The 21,691-nt window shown below is 35.0% G+C and overlaps 1 protein-coding gene across 3 annotated transcripts in view; it reads left to right on the top strand.

Annotated features, from left to right (window-relative positions):
* SGCZ (sarcoglycan zeta) overlaps positions 1-21,691 on the top strand; it is a gene marked incomplete at both ends in the record, with an annotated part of 903,085 nt that overhangs the window by 651,983 nt on the left and 229,411 nt on the right. The gene's annotated exons all lie outside the window — the stretch shown is intronic.

Raw genomic sequence — 21,691 nt, forward strand, 5'->3', positions numbered from 1 at the left:
CATCATTTTTTTTACTGTCTCCATAGTTTTGCCTTTTTCAGAACGTTGTCGAGTCGGAAGCATAGTATGTGGCCTTTTTAGATTGGCTTCTTTCGCTGAGTGTTTCCTCCATGTCTTTCCATGACTTTATAGCTCCTTTCTTTCTAACGCTGAATGTATTCCATTGTCTGGTTGTACTGTGGTTTATTTGTCCATTCACCTACTGAAGGACATCTGGTTGCTTCCAGGTTTGGGCAATTATGATTAAAGTTGCTGTAGATAACTGTCTGCAGGTTTTTCTGTGGACATTAGTTTTCAATTCATTTGAGTAAATACCAAGGACCATGATTGCTGGCTTGTATTGTAAGAATATGTTTAGTTTTGTCAGGGTGCGGCCAAACTGTCTTCAGTGCAATGAATGAAAGTTCCTGCTGTTCCACATCCCTCCCAGAATTTCATGTTGTCAGTGTTTTGGATTTTGGTTATTTTAATAGGTGTGTAGTAGTGTCTCATTGTTGTTTTAATTTGCAATTCCCTAGTGACGTATGATGTTGAGTATCTTTTCATATGCTTACTTGTCATCTGCATATCTTCTTTGGTGAGGTGCCCACCTCTTGCCCCATTTTTACTTAGGTTCTTCACTTACTTATTGTTGAGATTTAAGAGTTCTTTGTATATTTTAGTTAACAGCCCTTTATGAAATATATGTCTCTTTACATTTTCTCCCTGTCTGTGGCTTGTCTTCTCATTCTGTTGATCCTGTTTCTTTTTAAACTTAGCTATGCGTAATTATTTTTTATCTCATATTAAAAGTGAAAAAGTAACTTTCTCAAATATAAGCAAAAATATAAACTGTAAGGGAAACCATCTGTTTCTTAGTTTAATGATATGTCCGCTAGATTGCACTGTACCCTGACACATAATTGGATTTCACTGTTAACAATAGACTCCTAACAGATTGTATATTTTCTAGTTTAAAATCACTGAACCTGTCATCATATAAATATTCATCAAAAATAAATATAGGACTGAAAAAAGGAAGACATGCAGGGAGCTAAATTTCCTATGGAATCTATTTTTGTTTTTATCAGTCTTCAAATAGTTCACTTTTAGTATCAAAGAGAGAAGTCTGTTTATAGATCCCTGAATGCTTTAAAAGAGACTCTGCTTTTAACGTGAGTAGTGAGATGGATAATTTTCTAACTGTGAAATCGCTAACTAGTTTTTGACCTTGGGGACCACTTAAAACAAGTACCCTCTGCTCTCCTGGTGGGCTTGGAGCAAAGCAGCTGTATTTTGCACAGCACACTGAATCATAATGGGCCATGTGCTGCTATGAGTATTCATAAAGCTACCATATTCTGCCTGCCCCAAGATGATTCCAGTGGATGCTGCTAGAGGGATTTGAAATATCACTTTTGTAGCATCCTTGAAAAGAATACACATATCAGGAAAAATAGATCTGGAGCCCAGGTAATTCTGTCCTTAGTGTGCACTTCAGAACTCTCCTCCAAACAATTTTGCCCTGTAGCAACGGCACAGAAATCCATTGTAATGGCATAGATGAGAGGTTTAAACTTTATGAGAATCTTAAAATATGCTAAATTAAAATCTAAGTGGTCACTGTGGTACGTTTCTACTGACTGGCATACTTCCTCATATGTGAAAAGAACTGATCGAATTTTGTATAAGCAGAAGCGGTCACTGGAGGTTGTGATTTCCTGATGATACATTTAACCAAAATTATAGCTGCTTTCATATTACTACCAAAGATACTGGGACACTCTTGATAAGGCAGAGGATTATATTTCAACACAGACATTTTCACCTATGCTTGCAAGTTAATTCAATACTGCTCATTACACTCCTGACCCTTTATGTTAAGCTATGCTGACTATAAAGCCTATTTCTTTGCACTTCGTTTTTTTTTTTATTCCACAGTGGAGATTGAAATCAAATAAGCATAGCCCACATACTTGCATGCTAAGGCATCCTTGAGATGCCTTTGTAGAAAGGATCATGATTGCTTGTGCATTCAACTGCTCTCATTGACAGAATGGTAGGTTGTTAGTATAGATCCTTGCTGGGGATTGATCCTTGCTGTGTATCTTGGCTTCATCACATAACCGTGGCCTTGCTGCACATTCACGGTGGCACCTCTGTTGACAATGACTGGCAGATTCTTGTTTCCTTTCTGCTTCAGTGTTACACATTTTGGATAGATAGATTTATTTTTCACCTTTTCCTTTTTATTTCCTTTTTGTTCTAAAGGAGTTCTGGATTATATTATGTTACTATTTTATCATATATGTTATATATACATAATATGTGATTTACATTATGTTGTTCACATTATTATGTTCCCTTTTGTACACAATAATTGCTCTGTTTACTACGGTAAGGGAGAGGATTTCGGGGTGAATTCAGTAGTATTCCATCTCAAGTTCAGAATCTGATCCTCATTAATAAATGCACATCAAAGTTATTTTCTGAGTCTCTGCAGAAGGAACTGAGTCCTGGGGAATTTCCCTAACTGCTCAAATTCATAAGAGTCTGATACACTAAGAATAATATCAGTTTCTTAATTTAATATTTGAGAGTCTGTCTAACATTCAATAGACTATTCATGGAATCATTTTTTCTACATGGCACATAATATTTTCACGGATTCTGTTTTGCCTGTCAGTGAAAGAGCAACCTATCCTGATAAATAATATATTCAAGAAACATCATCTTGAATGAAATCCCCATTCTGAGGGACAGTCCTGGAGATAATTTGTTGTATTTTTTTCTATAGACTTTATTCATGACATAACATTTTGTCATTGTAACACTAAATTAAGAAAGCTATTAAATCTAATTTAAATTATATTTTGTGTGTTAACTACATTGATATTGCAAACTACTGTACATATTTTAATAGAGACATATTCAACAAAAATTTCTTAGGATGAGTACTTTCAGAGAAGAGTTCTCCTCAGTGGATACATGGAGGAGAAAGAGTGTTGCAAGTGAAGAGCATGGTAGTTTTCTAACAGGGCTGCTCTAAAAAGAACCACGTGTAAAGTGGCTTAAACAACAGTGATTTTGTCTCGCAAAAGTTTTAGAGGTGAGAAGTCTGAATCAAGATGTCAGCAGGGTTGGTTCTTTCTGAGGGCTGTGAGGTAGAATCTGTTACACACCATCGTCCTAGCTTCCAGAATCCTCCTTGTGTCTTCATGTGATCTTTCATCTGTATGTATCTATCTCTGTGTCCAACTTTCCCCTTTTAAAAGGATACCTGTCATATTGGATTCAAGGCAGCTCTAACGACCTCATCTTGACTTGATCATCTGCAAAGACCCTATTTTCACATAAGGTCACATTGAGAGGTACTGGTGGATAGGACTTCAACATCTGTTTTGAAAGACACGATTCAACCCATAACAAAAGGTCTATAATCTGAAGATGAAAATTTCTGTAATTCTACAAACCCCATGGGTCATTATAAGACTGATTGTTTTATACCCCTTTAGAAGTTGATATTTGGATAAAAGGGCCTCTAAGTTATTTTACCCTTATCTAGAAATGACATCAAAGGAATGATAAAGTCTTTCTAGTATGAAAATATTTTTCAGTCATGTAATAGAAGTATTAGATTATCAGAAGTAGAATTAACTATAGAAATAACATGAACGTGAACGTGACAGCAACCAAGAATTACTGAATATATAGTAAAGGCCAGCTATTTGCCAAGTATTTCATCTGCATTATTATAAAGTTACATAACAAAATAAAACCTATGAGATAGCTACAGTCCCCATTTTACAAATTTGAAAAATAAGACTCAGAAATGCAAAAAAAAAAAAGAGTTCAAGGTAACACCCTTAGTAATTGGCAAAGCTGGAATGCAAATTAAAATTTTTCTCGTTTAGCATTTCTTGGACCTCACACTAAATCAGACACCTTCTTTCCAAAGCTAAAAGTGCAGTGATAATCTGAGTTTAAGCCCAGGCTATGTCCACAATTTTCGTCTGGTCAACTGCCAAAAAGGGAAAACAAATCTCCTTTAATGAGTGAGGAGTAGCTTCCTGTGTGGAGACCCAAGCTGGTTCTATTTGTAGAGCTATTGACAAGCTTTTTGTAAGGATGCTTCCTATGGTGAAGGGTGAGGGTGGTGGAGAGGCACAGGCACAACATCTGATCTAGATGCAAAGCCTTTATATGTCATCTAGGAAGAGTGATTCTGAGGACCAAGTGGTCACATGAATATGTCACTGAGTGTACGGCGGTGGTGAGTAGTAGAAGTAAGAATTAAAAGAATGCTTTCACCAAACAAAATCTATAGAATATTGGGACACAAACGTTTTGAATTTAGAAAAGAGATGCTCCAGGGCCAGTGTATCTATTATACAATGCCATTCAGATAGTATTCTTTGAGAATAAAGTGGGTAAGAAAATAGTACTGAAGTGGGAAACATTGAGCAGGGCTGCATATAGATCCTGTATTTTGTCTGGAAAGAGAACAAGGACGTTCATGACTGTGGCCTAACACGGAATTTGTTTAAAAGGTAGTAAGCAGACCTTTGAGTGCTGTTTAATGTGATAAAGTCAGTAAGACCTCTTTGCAGCACTTTTTCTCCCCAGCAGGCTCCTTGCTCTGATTGGATTGCAGGGACCTCCTGACAGGACTTACTCTGCACCCTGTGAAGAGCTAAGGAGCCATCAGGGAATATTTCCACTAACTTATATGTGTTAGTCTGGGATATAATATGTTTGTTTGCATGGCAAATATAATCAATCCTGAATGAAAGCCACGTGGTCATTGGCATTAATCTTTGAACTCAGATTAACCTTTTTGTTCCCTGCTAGTGTAAAGGGAGACATTCTCGTGTCAGGCTTAGCTTTGTCAGTTTAGATCTCAAGTGCATATACAGATGTATAGGGAAGAAGTGAAGGACAAACAGACAGTAGGGTGGTGATAGAACAATAGAGGAGATGGTGGTGTTGGCCACTGCATCACCCAGGATCATGGAGTCATATCCAAGGCTAGAGGAGACCAAAATCCTTAACCAACCAATGCAGAGGTTGGTGGAAAGCAGTGACAGCAGTGGCAGTGGATAAGCAAAGCAGCATCCAGAAAGTTCATAAGAAAGATGCTAAACCTCTGTGACACTAGGTTTTTGACCCTCAAAGACACTAAGAAAAGATTCTAAGAACACCAATGAGCTGAGAAAATTCAAATTACTGTTTGTTGTTGCTCTTATTACCTCATTCATATAAATAGCCTCTGTGCCTGAGCATAATCATGGAGTTAGTTCTTCCCAAATGTTTTTTTGGCTTTTTTAGTTATCAGACTCAACAACTGCCATGGGCTTAGCTAATATCACTATTTTGTGAATATTTATAGATTTCTCCTCTCAGTTCTGCAAAGCCAAGATTCGTGGTTCAGTCTTTTTAGATAGATTATGCAGTAACTAAAAGGTGGCTCGAATTCACTGACTGATGCATGAGGTCCAGTGTTACAGTTTTACTGTAGAGGAAGTTGGCAACATGTAGAGAATTGTAGTTAAACTGGTCTCTTGGTATCAGGAAAGTGTCTGCCATGTGGTCTTTTTCTGTGTTTTCTTAATATGGATCTTCATCTTAGCCAGTGGCAGTGGCCATATATAAGAGGTACTTGGCAACAGAGTACTACAGATGGGGGTCCCTGAATCTGCTTTTTAGTAGCAAGAGCATCTGGAGTCTTATGCTTTCCCTATTGACATCTTCTTAGCATCTGTATACCACCTCTGGTCAGTCTACTGTTGTAACTGTTACTAGTTCCACAACAGTTCTTTCATTTGGAATGTACTTCGGTGTTATTTGTAGGCTCCCCTTCTTTTTTTCATTTTTTCACCCCATTTGCTACTATTCTAACATCAAAAAGAAAATTCACCTCTATGAGCATGTGTGTACTTTGGAACTTGAGATGGTACATATATGTACATTTTCCGTATATGTTAGGTAAGCTGACTTATCTTTCCTAACATGACCTTTTATGATGGACCTTGTCAATTATGTATCCCAAAGAGATGGTTGTCAATGATTAAGAAATAGTGCAAAGTCTTTCATTACATATGCTTCAAAACATTGCCAAGATAAAACCTGATGGAGTTTTCAACTGCACCAGCTACTTTTTTTCTTGCTGCTACAGTATCAAGGGTAATCCTTCTTTAATTAATCTCTCTGGTTGTTCTAACTCATCTTTCATTGTGGGTTATGTGAGAGAATGAATGAATGAATGCATTTAGGTTCTTGTACATTTAAAAGCATATATTGATTGCTTTTACTTAATGCTATTAGAAAAATCAACTCATTTCATTAGTAGTGATTTAATTTTCTCTTACATATTTAACTTTATATTTTAATAAATTACTATAATTGGATTTTATTAGATGGCTAAAAATATTAAATTCCATCTTTTTTACCCAAGAGACATATTAAAATGACTCAAGGTTAGTATGTTTTGTCTTATACACCGCAAACAAATACGCATTAAGCCTCATAGAAAGCCCAATAATTTGAGTAACAGAGAATCTTGGTTTGGCAGATGGCTTCCTCTGTTGAACTAAATAAGCTGTTGAACTAAAATAAGTCACTACAATATCTTAGCCTCAGGTTTTGCTTCACTAGGCTGGCTGAGTGAGTATAGGTCTAAGGCCTTTCGTGACGTTTGGCCTATTGTGCAAGATTAATATTCTAATATCCTAACGAGAGTTCACTTCTTATAAGCATATATTTCCTGGAAAATGTGGAATATTTCTTGGAAAACTGCTTCAATGAATTATGTACCTTTCCTATTTTTATCTTTAATTCCATTACTTTCAAAGATCTAAAGCTTTTGCATAAAAATTACTTAATCTTTTGGACACAAACTGCTTTGAAACTAACATTAAACTATATTTCACTAGGGGTAATAAATATAAAGACTGATTTCTTCTAATCTTCTTGTTATATTTCAAAATATATTTCTCTCTTGCTTTTGGGAAAATAATAGCATAATACTTCATATCTGTATTGGTTTTCACAATAAATTTGTCTGAGCCCTTAATTTATACCAGTGTGTAGGCTGACTCAGAGGCTGCCTAGTCAGCACAATACAAATGAAAAAAAAATAAGAGCCTTCAATTTCTTCACACCATTATATCTAATATAAATCTTATGTAAAATAAAGAATCCTTTAAATTCATATAAATTAATCACAGATTCATATATAAAGTAGGCAGAGAAAAAAGATTAAACATTTTATAGCACAGTGAAATACACTTCTAAATTGACTTTGCATTGTTATGGAAAATACACTTCCTGAATACCGGATCAGAGTTTATCACTGCTAATAATTTAGAATGCTCACATAATTTATAAAAGCATGTACATAGATGCTGTACTTTGTCATCTAAACTATTTTTAGAGATAATATCCATCTGGATATCAAAAGCTATTTTTGTATGAGATTTAACATTAGGGTAATGCCTGCCTTATCGTTTGTTATTATCAACAAACATTATGTTTGTTGCACCTGATTTACTTGAGCTGTATCTCCAGTTAGGGGTAAAGTAATATAAGTAGAGTTTATAGTTTATCTAGACAATGCCATGATTCTTTTAACTGGAGAGAGTAAGCATCTTCTTACCATATGCTGAAGAATAAATGTTTTTATGTGCCATATAAGAATATATACAACTGATAATTTGTGATGATGTAACATTATTATTTATATCAAAGTTTACATCTCAGAAGAATTTATATTAATGAATAAACAGTTAAAAAGAAGGTAAACATTTCCTTCTTTATTGACTGCATGGAAATCACATGAAGATGATAAACGTCATTTTTTACTGTAAAATTACATTAGAGAAACAAACCTGAATCCAAACATGAATGCAATTAGTAGACATGATAGATAGGAGGAATTGGGAGACGGGGATTGACATATATACAGTACTGATACTATGTATAAAATAGATAACTAATGAGAATATACTGTATAGCACAGGGAACTCTACTTAATGCACTGTGGTGACCTAAATGGGAAGGAAATCCAAAAAAGAGGGCATATATGTATACGTATAGCTGATTCATCTTGCTGTACAGTAGAAACTGGCACAACATTGTAAAACAACTATACTCCAATAAAAATTATTTAAAGAGAAAATAAGAAAGAGATTAAGATAAATTTTGGAGTTGGTTCTAAACAGTGTCTTTCACTTGCTGGGTTCCTTAGACTTTCAAATTTGTACACATTCGCTTAAAGCTCAGTTGGCATTTAAGATGAATTGATCAGTCTTACTCAAATCTAGATTTAGGAGTTAAGTACATTAAATCTAAGGAATACCAAAAAATGGAAATAAATATTTTGTTTTACATATATTAAATGACATAAATAGAGGAATTTTGTGGGTGGGAGAAATGTCTTGACTAGAGTTACATGAGTATACACATTTAAAAAACTTAGAAATACGTGCAGTTAAAATCCGTACATTTTATGTTATATAAATCAAGCTTCAAACTTTTTTTTTTACAATGGAAGACTCTGACAAATGATGAATTAGATTGGTAGTTTTGTTGGGGTAAATATGTTGCAAATTAGAAGCATTTAGAGTCAATACAATGAAATAAGTGCTGAGGCTTTTTAAAGTTAAAATTTTATTTTAAAATAATTATACATTCTCATGCAGTTTTAAGAAATAATATAGAGACAATCCCTGTATCCTCTACCCATTCCCACCAAAGGGAGCATCCTTCAAATCTGTAAACATCTCACCAGGATATTAACATTGGTATAATCATGATGCAAACATTTCTGTTAAAAAGGCATCGGTCATGCTGTACTTTTATAGCTACATCTGTTTCTTTTATTCTCACACCCCCTCCTTAACCCCTGATCTTTTCTATGTTTCAATAATTTTATTACCTCAAAAATGTTATATAAATGGAATCATATAGTAGGTAACCTTTAGAATTGGCATTTTTTATTCAACATAATTCTCTGGAGATTCATCCAAGTTTTCGTGTGTATCAGAAATTTGTTCTTTCTTATTGATGAGTAGCATAAATGCATTATGGTGGCATAAATGCATTCAGCTTGTTTAACTAGTCACCGGTTGAAGGTGGTCTGAGCTGTTTTCAATTTTCACTACTATTAGCATAGCTGTTATAAAGCATTACTGTACAGATTTGTGCATGAAGGTAAATTTTCATTTCTCTGGGATAAATACTCAAGAGTGCAATCACTTGGTTGTATGATAACTGCAAACTGAGTTTTATAAGAAGCTACCAAACTGTTTTCCAGGGTGGTTTTACCATTTTACATTTCCCCCTTTAATGTATGAGAATCTATTTCTCCCTCATTCTTTCCAGAATTTGGTATTCACTATTCTGTATATAGGCTTTCTAAGTAGATATAAAGTGATATCTCATTGTGGTTTTAATTTGCATCAGGGATAATGATGTTGATCACCTTTCATGTATTCACATGCTATGTGCATATCCTCTTCAATGAAATATCTTTTCATATGTTTTGTACAGTTTCTAATTGGATTGTTCATTTCTATACTGGACATTTTGGGATATTATGTTATGAGACTGTGGATCTTTTTTAAACTTTCTCTTTTAGCTAGCTTCCTTTGACACTATCCTGTCAAAGGGAAGGGAGTCCTCACGCTGTTGGATGGGATAGAACTCTAGGCCCCCCACATGGTCTCTCCAGATTCTCTGTGTAGGGGGAGAAAGAAAGGGGAGGGACTACTTCCTGCCCTTGGTAAGCCTTGGCTAGCTTTTGTCCTTCTCCAGTAACACCCACCAGGCAGTGGAGGAGTTGGTATCGGTCATTACAATCTGGTTTGGGTGGAAGTTTGTGCTCCCCCCTTGGCTTTTGCTGCCCTGGGTGAGACTAGCACCTCAGTGTTTTATTTTGTTTTTCTTGAGATTCTGACTGGAGTAGAGAAATGATTGCCTAAAATTTTCCCTCTTGCTAGGCTGTTCCTTTCCTGGTCCTTTGGGTATAGAAAGAAAGCTTTTGTGGGAATTTTTTTTTTTTTGGTCTGCATCTGTTTTATATATATATATATCATTTAGATATGAAATATCAAGTAATACTGAAATGTTGTTCTTTAAAGAACTAGAAATATCTGGAAATTAAAGGAATATTTGAGGTAAGATAGTGTTCGTGGCAGTGATATTTGAAAGTATTGCATTTTATATTAAAACAACGTCTTTGATTTTAAAATGAAGAGCTTTGAAATGGTAAGGTCAGTGAGAATAGAATGGGCAACTTGCAGTATTAAAGGTCAGCTTCACCTCTTTGAGTCATGCTTTTACAAAATGTTATTACAGGATTTGAGGCAGCATTTGCAATTTTCAGCAATTTTTCTTGAAAGCTGGCTCTAACGGTTTTGCCTTGAATAATCCTGAACAGCACGGAGTAGACCCTGACAATTCCTCCACTTATTCCATGATTGTTTTTCAGCACCTAGTCAATAATCCATATTTAGAGGGGTTTTCTTTTTTATATCGTTAAATTCAAGGTACCACTTGATTTTCATTGCAGTTGTTCTCACACCAGTGAGACAGAATACAGCTAAACCTAATCCTTTAAACAAAAGCAAGTCAATTTTTCTAAAAAAATTACATATAATATAAATAGATTATATATATTCTTAAATCAGGAGATTAAAAGCAATTACATCAGACTGAAAATTCCTATAAAACTTATTAAAAACCTTAAATCAGTATTTTTCAAACACAGTTTCTCATTAAAAAATAAATAAAATCACTCCCTTTAACAAACATTTAATGGTTAGAGGCAGAGCCCATGGGGGGGATTCAAATCCCTTCAACCTTGATGTCATAAAATAGCTCACCATGCCACTAGGCAGGGTTAATCCTTGGCATCTATAAAACTCTGCAGAGGACACTTTGTAAAAGATCCTCTGTCTTAATTATCTCTGGTCTTCTGAGATTTACAAAATATCCTTTTGGATTATAAAAGTATTATTGAAAGGAAAAGGAAGTGCCTCTTTCTGAAGTTCATTATAATACCATTGCAGTTGGAAAAAATGTTTCTTTTCTAACAAATAATAAGCTAAGAGTTTTGTGATAGATAATATAGTGTTGATATAATTACAGTTATGGTTTTCTAATTATTTTAGTACAGTCACTGTGTTTTACATTAGACCTAGGAATTTATATAGTATTTGTCTTCCTCTGATTTATTTCACTTAGTATACTGCCTGTAAGTTTCATCCATGTTGTTGCAAATGACAAGATTTTCTTCTTTTTATGACTGAATAACATTCCATTATATATATGTATATATAATGGAATTTTATACACATACGGCTGTTTCTCAGAGAAAGTTTCAAAGTTTTAAATTATTTTGGTTTCCAGATGCATATAAAAATTATGTTTAGTCTACACTGTAGTCTATTAAATGTACCATAGCATCATGTCTATAAAACAATGTATAGACCTTAATTAAAAAATACTTTATTGCTAAAAAATGCTAACCATCATCTGAGCCTTCAGAGAGTTGTAATAGTAACATCAAAGATCACTGATCACAGGTTACCAGAACAAATATAATATTAATGGAATATTGCGAAAATGGTGAAAATATGACACAAATATGAAGTGAGCAAATGCTGTTGGAAAAATGGCACTAATACACTTGCTCAATGCAAGGTTGCCATAAACCTTCAATGCGTAAAAATACAGTATCCACAAAGCATTAGAAAAGGAAGCACAATAAAATGAAGTGTGCCTGTATTTACAATACATGTCAATAATTTCATGTAGCTCTACTTCTGTGTTTTTTGAGATATAACTTCATACAATGTTGCCCAAAGGGCACAAATCCTTATATTGAAATTGTATTTTTCTTTTCATATAATGTACAAAATGTAGAATTATTCTGACTGTTGTATCCGTTGTGGAAAGAATTTTTGTATACTTGAGGAAAATTAGGCTTATAAAAGTTAAGTAAATTGGACAAGGTCACATTGTTACATGGTAGAACTGAGTCTTCTTTTCTTAAAAGGATACTAGTCGTTGGATTTAAAGCTCATACTAAATCCAGTATGATCTCACCTCAAAATTTTTCCTATAATTACATCTGCAAAAATCATACTGCAAATAAGGTGACATTCCCAGTTATGGGTGGCAAAGTCTTTTAGGGGTCGCTATTCAAATTACGACATGTGTGTAATACATGTAGTGACCCTGTGTGACCTGGCCCACTCTTACCTCATCTTCTCCACTGTCCTTCCCCACTCCGCCCTAGCCATGCTGTTGGCCTCCTTTCCATTTCTGGAAAAAACCATGTAGTGTTTGCCTTAGGGACTTTGCTCTGGCTATTGCCTCTGCTGGAAAATTCCCCAGATAGCCATGTGCCTCACTCCACTTCCTTCAAATCTTTGCTTAAACCTTACCTCTTACCCTGACAAACATTTTTCAAATTGTAACCCTCCTCAAACTCCGTCCTCAACACCAGCATTCCCAATTCCCCTTAGCAGGACCTACTCTACATTTTTATTTTTCATAACATTTATTGCCTCTTAAAACACTAAAAATTATTTGCTATATTATTTTTACTGTGTGCATCAGCCCAATGGAATGTAGGTTGCAAAGGGAGAGAGAGATCTTTGTCTGTAGTGTTCACTGATGCACCCCAGGAATGCAGGTTTCTTCAAAGCAAAGTTTGTAAAATGTACTAGGTCCTTCATAACACCTTGGATAATTAGTACCTTACACATAGTTAAATATTCAATAATGGTATTATCATTGGTGTATTATAAGATAACAGCAGGTTTAGGTATTATTTTTCATGGCTTATTATGAAATAAATGTGATTTTCTATTTTGGAAATAAAATACCTCTTCCCTAACCTAGTTTCCCAACCAAAATTAAAACAAAATTTTTTTACCCTAATTCACAAATCATGTATTTAAACTGTGAAGGCATGTCATAAACTTATAAAAAGTATTTTAAATCAACATGTAGAATCATTACATTTTGGTGTGAATTGATGCCCAAGTGCAGGAAATCAACAAGTGAAAGCACTGCTTGTCACTTCGTAGTACTATTTCCTCTATGTATGAATTACCAGAGTTGTGTCATCTGCGTGACCATCCACGTATCCCCATAAATCAGTCTGACACAAATAACTAGCTCTACTTTTGTTGAATTTCAAACTGAACACATGGTTTCATTTTGAATGTGTTTTTTAAACTTCAAAGTACCTTTTCAGAGATGAGGAGAAATACATTTTAAACAAAATCTCTAATAATAGAATGTTTTTAACCAATCATTAGTAAAATTACACTTTGTACGTAAAACTCATTAAATGCTGATAGTATACAGAAAAACGTATTGTATGGTTAATTCCTTCTACATGTAAAAATAATCTACAACCACAGTGATGTGCAAAGATATAAATACTGCAACATTTGGCTTCTTTATATGACTGAAAAGGAAAAAATGTGATTAGAAAAGTAACACTGTAGATCAGTCAAAGCCCCCGCATCCCCTCTGAGTTGAAAACTAATTGAAAAATATGCACTAGAGCTAGAGGAGTTAGTATAATAAAGAAATAAGTGCATATATCTATAGATAAATAGTGTATGCATTTTTACTATTTTGATATATTGACCTTACATATAATATTAGTGAAATACAAAGTTGGAGACAACCGGAAACTTCCTTTATTTTATTTTAGACAGTTTTTCCATTCTCCTCATCATCTATTCATTCCCTTCAGGATATATTTCCAAATAATAGCACTCTATTTTAAAAAACCACCTTGTACACTTTTCTATACATACGCATTGCATCATCTCTGGTTTCCTCCTATTAGAGGGTAATGTTCTTTATCCTGTCTTCTCACATTTCATCCAGAGCCCAGTTTGCATTAATTATTCATTCTCTAGCTTTTTCTTCAGCTCAGAAACATGCTAAAGTTTTCCTTAATTAAACTAAACCAGAAATGGCAAACACATCCTCTTTCTCAACCTTAAGATCCCTTTCATCTCTTTCGCCATCTCTCTCCTTTTCATTACTAAAACTCACCCAAGCGTGTTTTCTCCTTCTGCTTCTCTAACTACTTATTCAACCCTCTACCATTTGTCTTACACTACCGACACCATAATACATTTCTTTTACGATTGTCACTACCTTCTGTTAACCAAATGGGTGGGCACGAATGTCCCCTCACCACCCTATATTAAAATGTCATTCCTTGGGCTTCCCTGGTGGCACAGTGGTTAAGAATCCACCTGCCAATGCAGGGGACATGGGTTTGAGCCCTGGTCCGGGAAGACCCCACGTGCCAAGGAGCAACTAAGCCCATGCACCACAACTACTGAGCCCACATGCCACAACTACTGAAGCTCACGTGCTAGAGCCCATGCTCCGCAACAAAGACAAGCCACTGCAATGAGAAGCCCGCGCACCGCGACGAAGAGTAGCGGGGAGAGAAAGCCCACGTGCAGCAACGAAGACCCAATGCAGCCAAAAACAAATTAATTAATTAATTAATTTTAAAAAAAGAAGGCGTGAATTTTGCCTTAAAAAAAAAAAAATGTTGTTCCCAGTTGCTTCCCACACCCTGACAATTATCCCTATTCCCCCACTACCTGTTTTATTTTCTCTATAACACATTCGATGTGCCACAAATTTTATTTATTATCCTTTTATAATATGCCTTTATTTTCTAGAATTGAAGCTATACAAGAGAGGAATATGCTTTTTTTCTGTTCATGGCTGAATCTCTTGCATGCAGAAGAGGACTTAAAACATATTAGACACTCAATAAATAGTATTGAATGGACAAATGAATTCTGACCCTTACTAGGAAAACAACAAATAGAGTCCTTTATATATTAAATTACAGTTAGAGTTAATAATACTTAGGTACATATTTACTTTAAAATGTCTGAATCTAGGTTCTTCTTTTGGCTTCTTTAGCCTTATTCTCTTTTTGTCCTTCTAATTTGCTGATCTTTCTTTAATAAATGGTAACTGCTAAAAATATCTTCTTTATGTTATTATTATTCCTCACTCTTCATTTAATTCACAGCGACATTTTATTGGCTTAGGCCGACAGCCTTTCTCACTTGTACTACTTTTAAAATTATATATATATATATATATATGATCATAAATGTAACTACAGAAACTAAAAAAATCTAGTAAAAATCTTATAAACTCAATAAATAAAAAATTAGAAAATAAAAGCCCTATTTGCAATACATTTTCAAGATGTACATCTCAATCTTTATTACATCATAGTACAGATAAAAAATGATAATATTTATATACCAAACCAGGATAAACAAGGATCCCATTCTCAGCCAAAAGTGACAAGACCAATGCAGCTGACCTCGTCTTTAGCAAGCCACTGTGAAGCTAAGGGAATCCATCTCTTGGCATCCTGTGCTATTCATGGAACACTGGGGTGTTTCAGTTCCCTAGTTAGGAAGCTCTGGCTAATATCCTTGCTGTATGAAGATGTTTACAAATTGATTAGAAATAGTTGATTATATAAATAAAAATAGATAATTAGAAAAAACTTAAAATTGGGAAAATTGGTAAGTAATCTTTTGAAAATATGTTGGTATTACTCAGTATGAGTGGTTAAGTTGATAATATGTGTTAATATTAAAATTGTTCATTTTTGTACCAATTAGCTTAATGTGCAATGCTAAATGTATAACGAGTTAGAGATTTTTTAAAAAGGTTATTGTCTTTCACAGTATTAAAAAATTCAATTGTAGCATTGATTAAAATACTAAGTAATTTGGAAATAAATCAGATGTTCATCAATAAATGAGTGGTTAGATAATAATAGAAATATCAACATACATGTAAATACGTACCAACATATAAAATGTAAATATATTGTGTTAAGTAAAAAAATAAGTCAGAGAATGTTATAATAGTCCTAAATAAAGAATGCATAGTATGATGCTATATGAAATATATATATGCACACATGGGTGTATATATGTGTGTTTCAGTATATTCATACAGAAATATAGACCAAACTGTCTTTGTAATGGGGGTGGAAGAATGGAGTATTTTAGATAGAAATTTAATTTTCTCATTAACATATAGTTGGAAACCCAACGTTTACTGAGTGCTGCTGTGTGTCAATCACCTCTTTAAAAGCTTTGCATATATCACCTCTCTTAATCTATAATCTTTGAATATTTTAGAAATGTGTCTTTCATTATAATGAGAAAAACAAGCTTTAATACCTAACATTGTGTAGATCATAATCTGATCATAGTGTCTTCTACTCTTTTATTTATTTTTTTAATATATTTTTTATTAAAATGTAGTTGCTATACAATATTATATGTTGCAGATGTACAATATGGTGATTCAAAATTTTTAAAGGTTACACTCCAGTTATAGTTATTATAAAATATTGACCATATTCCCTTTGTAGCTTATTTTATACCTAATAGCTTGTAACCTCTTACTCCCCTATCCCTAAGTTGCCCCTCTCCCCACTGGTAACCACTGGTTTGTTCTCCATACCTGTGAGTCTGCTTCATTTTATTATATTCACTAGTTTGTTGTATTTTTTTAGATTCCACATATAACTGATATCATACAGTATTTGTCTTTCTCTGTCTGACTTATTTCACTTAGCATAATGCCCTCCAAGTCCATCCATGTTGCTGCGAATGGCAAAATTTCATTGTTTCTTATGGCTAATATTCCCTTGGTATACATATACCACAGCTTCTTGATCATTCATCTGTTGATGGGCACTGAGGTTGCTTCCACATCTTGGCTATTGTAAATAATGCTGCTGTGAACGTTGGGATGCATGTATCTTTTAGGATTAGTGTTTTTGTTTCTTTCGTATATACCCAGCAGTGGAATTGCTGGGTCATATGCTAGTTCTATTTTTAGGTTTTTGAGAGACGTCCATACTCTCCTCTACAGTGGCTGTACCAATTTACATTCCCACCAACAGTGCATGAGGGTTCCCTTTTCTCCATATCCTTGCCAATATTTCTTATTTGTGTTCTTTTTGGCAATTGCCATTCTGACAGGTATGAGGTGATGTCTCATTGTGGTTTTGATTTGCATTTCCCTGATGATTACCCATGTTGAGCATCTTTTCACGTGCCTGTTGGCTATCTGCATTGGAAAATGTCTGTTTAGGTCTTCTGCCCATTTTTTTATTTGTGTTATTTGTTTCTTTGATGTTAAGTTGTATGAGCTGTTTATATATGTTGGATATTAATCCCTATCAGTCATATCATTTGCAAATATCTTCTCCCATCCAGTAGTTTGTCTTTTCATTTTGTTGTTGGTTTCCTTTGTTGTGCAAAAGCTTGTAAGTTTAATTAGGTCCCACTTGTTTGGTTTTGCTTTTATTTCCTTTAAGAGATGGATCCAAAAACTATATAATACTGCAATTTATGTCAAAGAGTGTTCTACCTATGTTTTCCTCTAGGAGTTTTATAGTATTCAGTGTTACATTTTTAGGCCTTTAATCCATTTTGAGTTTACTTTTGTATGTGGTGTTAGAGAATGTTCTAATTCCATTCTTTTACCCTCCTCTCTCCTTACATTTCAGAACACTGAGTTTTCTGTGAAATTTGTAATGAGTTGCATTATTTCACATGTCTGTCCCCTTGAAGCCTTTCATTACTTCTCTAAATCAGCATTAACTTATACTATTTACTATCTTATCATTATACACTATAGGTTTTCTGTTTTGCATTTATTATGCGTTAATGATTCATGAATTACCTGACTATGAATATATCTGGTATTTAGCAGGGAGGGAGGGAGAAAAGGAGAAAGGAAGGAAGGAAAGAAGGGAGGAAGGAAGGAAGGAAGGAGGGAGGGAGGAAGGAAGGAAGAGAGGGAGGGTAAGAAAAGCAAAGTAGAATATTAATTGTAGCAGTGTATTTATTGAAAATGTTATTTTTTAATTAACAGTGTCTTCTGAAAATTTAGGAGGATAGAATTTGTAGTCAGAAAAATTCTGGAACACGTGATACTGCCAAGAAAGTGTTTAAATATGGGCACTGGTGATTACTAAATCAAAGTTAGTAGTATTAATAACTAGGAAAGATCTAGGGTAGCAAAAGCAATTGTTATGTACTTCTGAGTTGTCTAGGCTGGTCCTGAAAACTACACTAGCTCATCTACATTTCCCCACAGGCCTTGCTTATTCAACAAATCCAGTAAGTCTACGCTCTTTTTCTTAAAGCATTATTTTTTTATATAAGAAATCTTTTACATTATGCAGAAAAATAACTCAAGATAAATGTGAGTTTTCTTTATAGTTTCCAATTACAGTATTTCAGTCTGCTTTGCGCCAATGAGTGCCTGAAGCATCTGTGACACACTTGAAGCTGAAATTCAAAATGAGATTTTCAGTGTTTAAATTAAGTAGTCTGAAATTGCCTGCAAGACAATTTCCATCAAGGGAAGTAACATAGTGTAGCTAAGTCTTGCCTATTAAATCAACTAAATATAAATATATATTTATATATATACAGTTATATATAGGTATATATTTATACATGTCCTATCTTTTTATTTAGCATATTAAATCAGCATAAAAATAGCCTAACAGATCCAAATTATTAAACAAAAAACCAAACTGATCTCATTGCTGGAGATTAAATACTTATTCCATGAACATTTATTTAATCTAGTATTTCTGGATGAAGCATAAATCTCATGCACTTTGCCATATTTTGGATTATTTCCTGATGACAGACTTCAGATAGAGTTGTGTTTTCTCATTTTTGAAATTTTAAATTAACTTACTATTAAAAGCATGTGGGTTTTAAGCCTTTGCAGTTGCATGTATATCCAGGAAGTATGAGTAATTAAAAATATACGTATAGTTTGCATAACTGAGAGACTTTATTAAAACAAGACTAAAAACTTTGTGGTTAAAAAAGTCTTAGTTCATACATTTCCAAACAGAATTCTTAAAATGTTTCATTATAGAAATCTAAGTTCTAAATAAACTTTTCCACTTTGTGTAATCTATTTTTCCTTTAGATTTTTTTTTTTTCTTTTTTTTTTGCGGTACGCGGGCCTCTCACTGTTGTGGCCTCTCCCGTTGCGGAGCACAGGCTCCGGACGCGCAGGCTCAGCGGCCATGGCTCACGGGCCTAGCCGCTCCGCGGCAGGTGGGATCCTCCCGGACCGGGGCACGAACCCGTGTCCCCTGCATCAGCAGGCGGACTCTCAACCACTGCGCCACCAGGGAAGCCCTTTCCTTTAGATTTTTAAATTTAAGAGATATTTTATTAATTGCTTATTGGGTATCAAGCTCTATTCTGGCCTCTTGGATATATGATGGCAAAAGATAGACAAAAATCCCTATCCTCAAGGTTTATTCCTACACTCTAATTTCTATGAGTCTTTATATTTAAGAAATTATTTAACATTTATTGAAGTATAATTGACATGAAATTTTGAGATATAAAAGTGTGCATCATGGTGATTTGATGTATATGCATTGTGAAACATTCCCTCATTCAGTTAATTAACACATCTATTACCTCACACATTTTTCTTTTTCTCTTTTTCTTTTCTATCTTCTTTTTTCTTTCTTTTTTTTTGTTGAGAACACATAAGCCCTACTCTCTTAGCAAATTTCAACTATATACAGTGAAGTGTTATCGACTGTAGTCACCATGTTTTATATTAAATCCTCAGACCTTACTCCTTTTATAGCTGGAAGTTTGTACCCTTTTACCAAACTTTCCATATTTCCTCCACCCCATAACCCCTGGCAACACATTTTCTATTCTGTTTCTACTTGACTATTTTATTTTTTTAGTTTCCACATGTGACTCCATGCAGTATTTGCCATTTTCTGTCTCTCTCTAGCTATCTCATTTAGTGTAATGCGTATATTTATATAAATATTTATGCATATTTTGACTGTTATAAATAATGATGCAATAAACATGGGATTGCAAAGCTTTTTGATACCCTGTTTTCATTTTCTTTGGATATATACCCAGAAGTGGGATTGCTGGATTATATGGTATTTTGTTTTAATTTCTTGAGGAACCTCCATACTGTTTTCCATAGTGGCTGTACCAATTTGCACTCCCACTGGGAGTGCATAAGGGTTCCCTTTTCTCCATATCCTTGTCAACACTTGTTTTTTCTTATTTTTTGATTATAGCCATTCTAACAGGTGCAAGATGATATCTCATTATGGTTTTGATTTGCATTTCCCTCATGAAGAGTTGCGTTGAGCACATTTTTCATGTACCTGTTGGCCATTTATATGTCTTCATTGGAAAAATGTCTATTCAGTTCTTCTGCTAATTTTTTGTTTGTTTGTTTTGTTTTGTTTTGTTTTGTTGCGATACACGGGCCTTTCGCTGTTGTGGCCTCTCCCGTTGCGGAGCACAGGCTCCGGACGCGCAGGCTCAGCGGCCATGGCTCACGGGCCCAGCCGCTCCGCGGCATGTGGGATCTTCCCGGACCGGGGCACGAACCCGTGTCCCCTGCATCGGCAGGCGGACTCTCAACCACTGCGCCACCAGGGAAGCCCTGCTAATTTTTTAATAGAATTCTTTTGTTTTTGCCATTGAGTTCTTCGTAAATTTTGGACGTTAACTCCTTATCAGCTATATAGTGTGCAAATATTTTCTCTCATTCTATACATTGACTTTTTGTTTATGGTTTCCTTTGCTGTGCAGAAGCTTTTTACTTGGATGTAGTCCCACTTGTTTATTTTTGCTTTTGTTGCCTTTGCCTTTGGTGTCAAATCCAAAAAAATCCTCACCAAGAGCAGTGTCAAGTAGCTTACCACCTACATTTTCACTTAGAAGTTTTATGGTTTCAGGTCTTACTTTCAAGTCTTTAATCTCTTTTGACTTGGTTTCTGTTTATGGTGTAAGATAGGGGTCCAATTTCACTCTTTTGCATGTAGCCATCCAGTTGTATGAACATCATTTTTTGAAGAGACTGTCCTTCCCTCAGCTGGGCGTCAGCTGCAAAAGCTGGGGCTCCAGATTGGGTACACAAGCTCCTTCCAGGGACACACTGGCAACCTGAAGCAGGCCAGAGGGAGGATGTGGAAACAGTGCCCACCCACCTCTCCATTCTCAGGGGGAGGATCAATCACCCTGACAGGTGTGCTAAATTAGAAGCCTGACCTTCAGGTAGCAGCTTTTGGAGTATGCAAATAGACCACTTTCAAGGAAAGACCAGGAGATATGCATTTCTATCTGCTCCCTTTGTACCGAGCCCTGGGTTACCAGCCAGAGCTCGTTCTTGTGAGTCCATTAAAAGCTCTTTGTTTTCTGTAGACACATGGGCTTCATGGACACAAGGCCTGGTGGCTTTCAGAGCTAGGTGTTCATTCCTCAGATGGAAGTCTTAAAAGTTAGGGTAGTAAATGCTGGGTCCAAACCCTTCTCTCCTCAGGGAGAAACTGGGAGCTTGAGTTTCCTCTCAATTGTATATTTCTGTGTCAGGGTGAAGTTTGTGGTGAGAGTGTATCTCAGCCTTTCCTACCTATTTCATTGTGGGTGTTTTCTTGTTTACCTCACATATAGGAGTTGCTCAGGTAGTTTCTGGATTTCTTTCAGAGGCAGTTGTTCCTTATTTGTTGCAGATTCAATGTGTCCATTAAAGGAGGTGAATTCAGGAGCCTCCTATGTTGTCCTATGTTGCCACTGAA

Source organism: Grampus griseus (assembly GCF_964374135.1).
Source record: "Grampus griseus genome assembly, chromosome: 21".
NCBI lineage: Eukaryota > Metazoa > Chordata > Mammalia > Artiodactyla > Delphinidae > Grampus > Grampus griseus.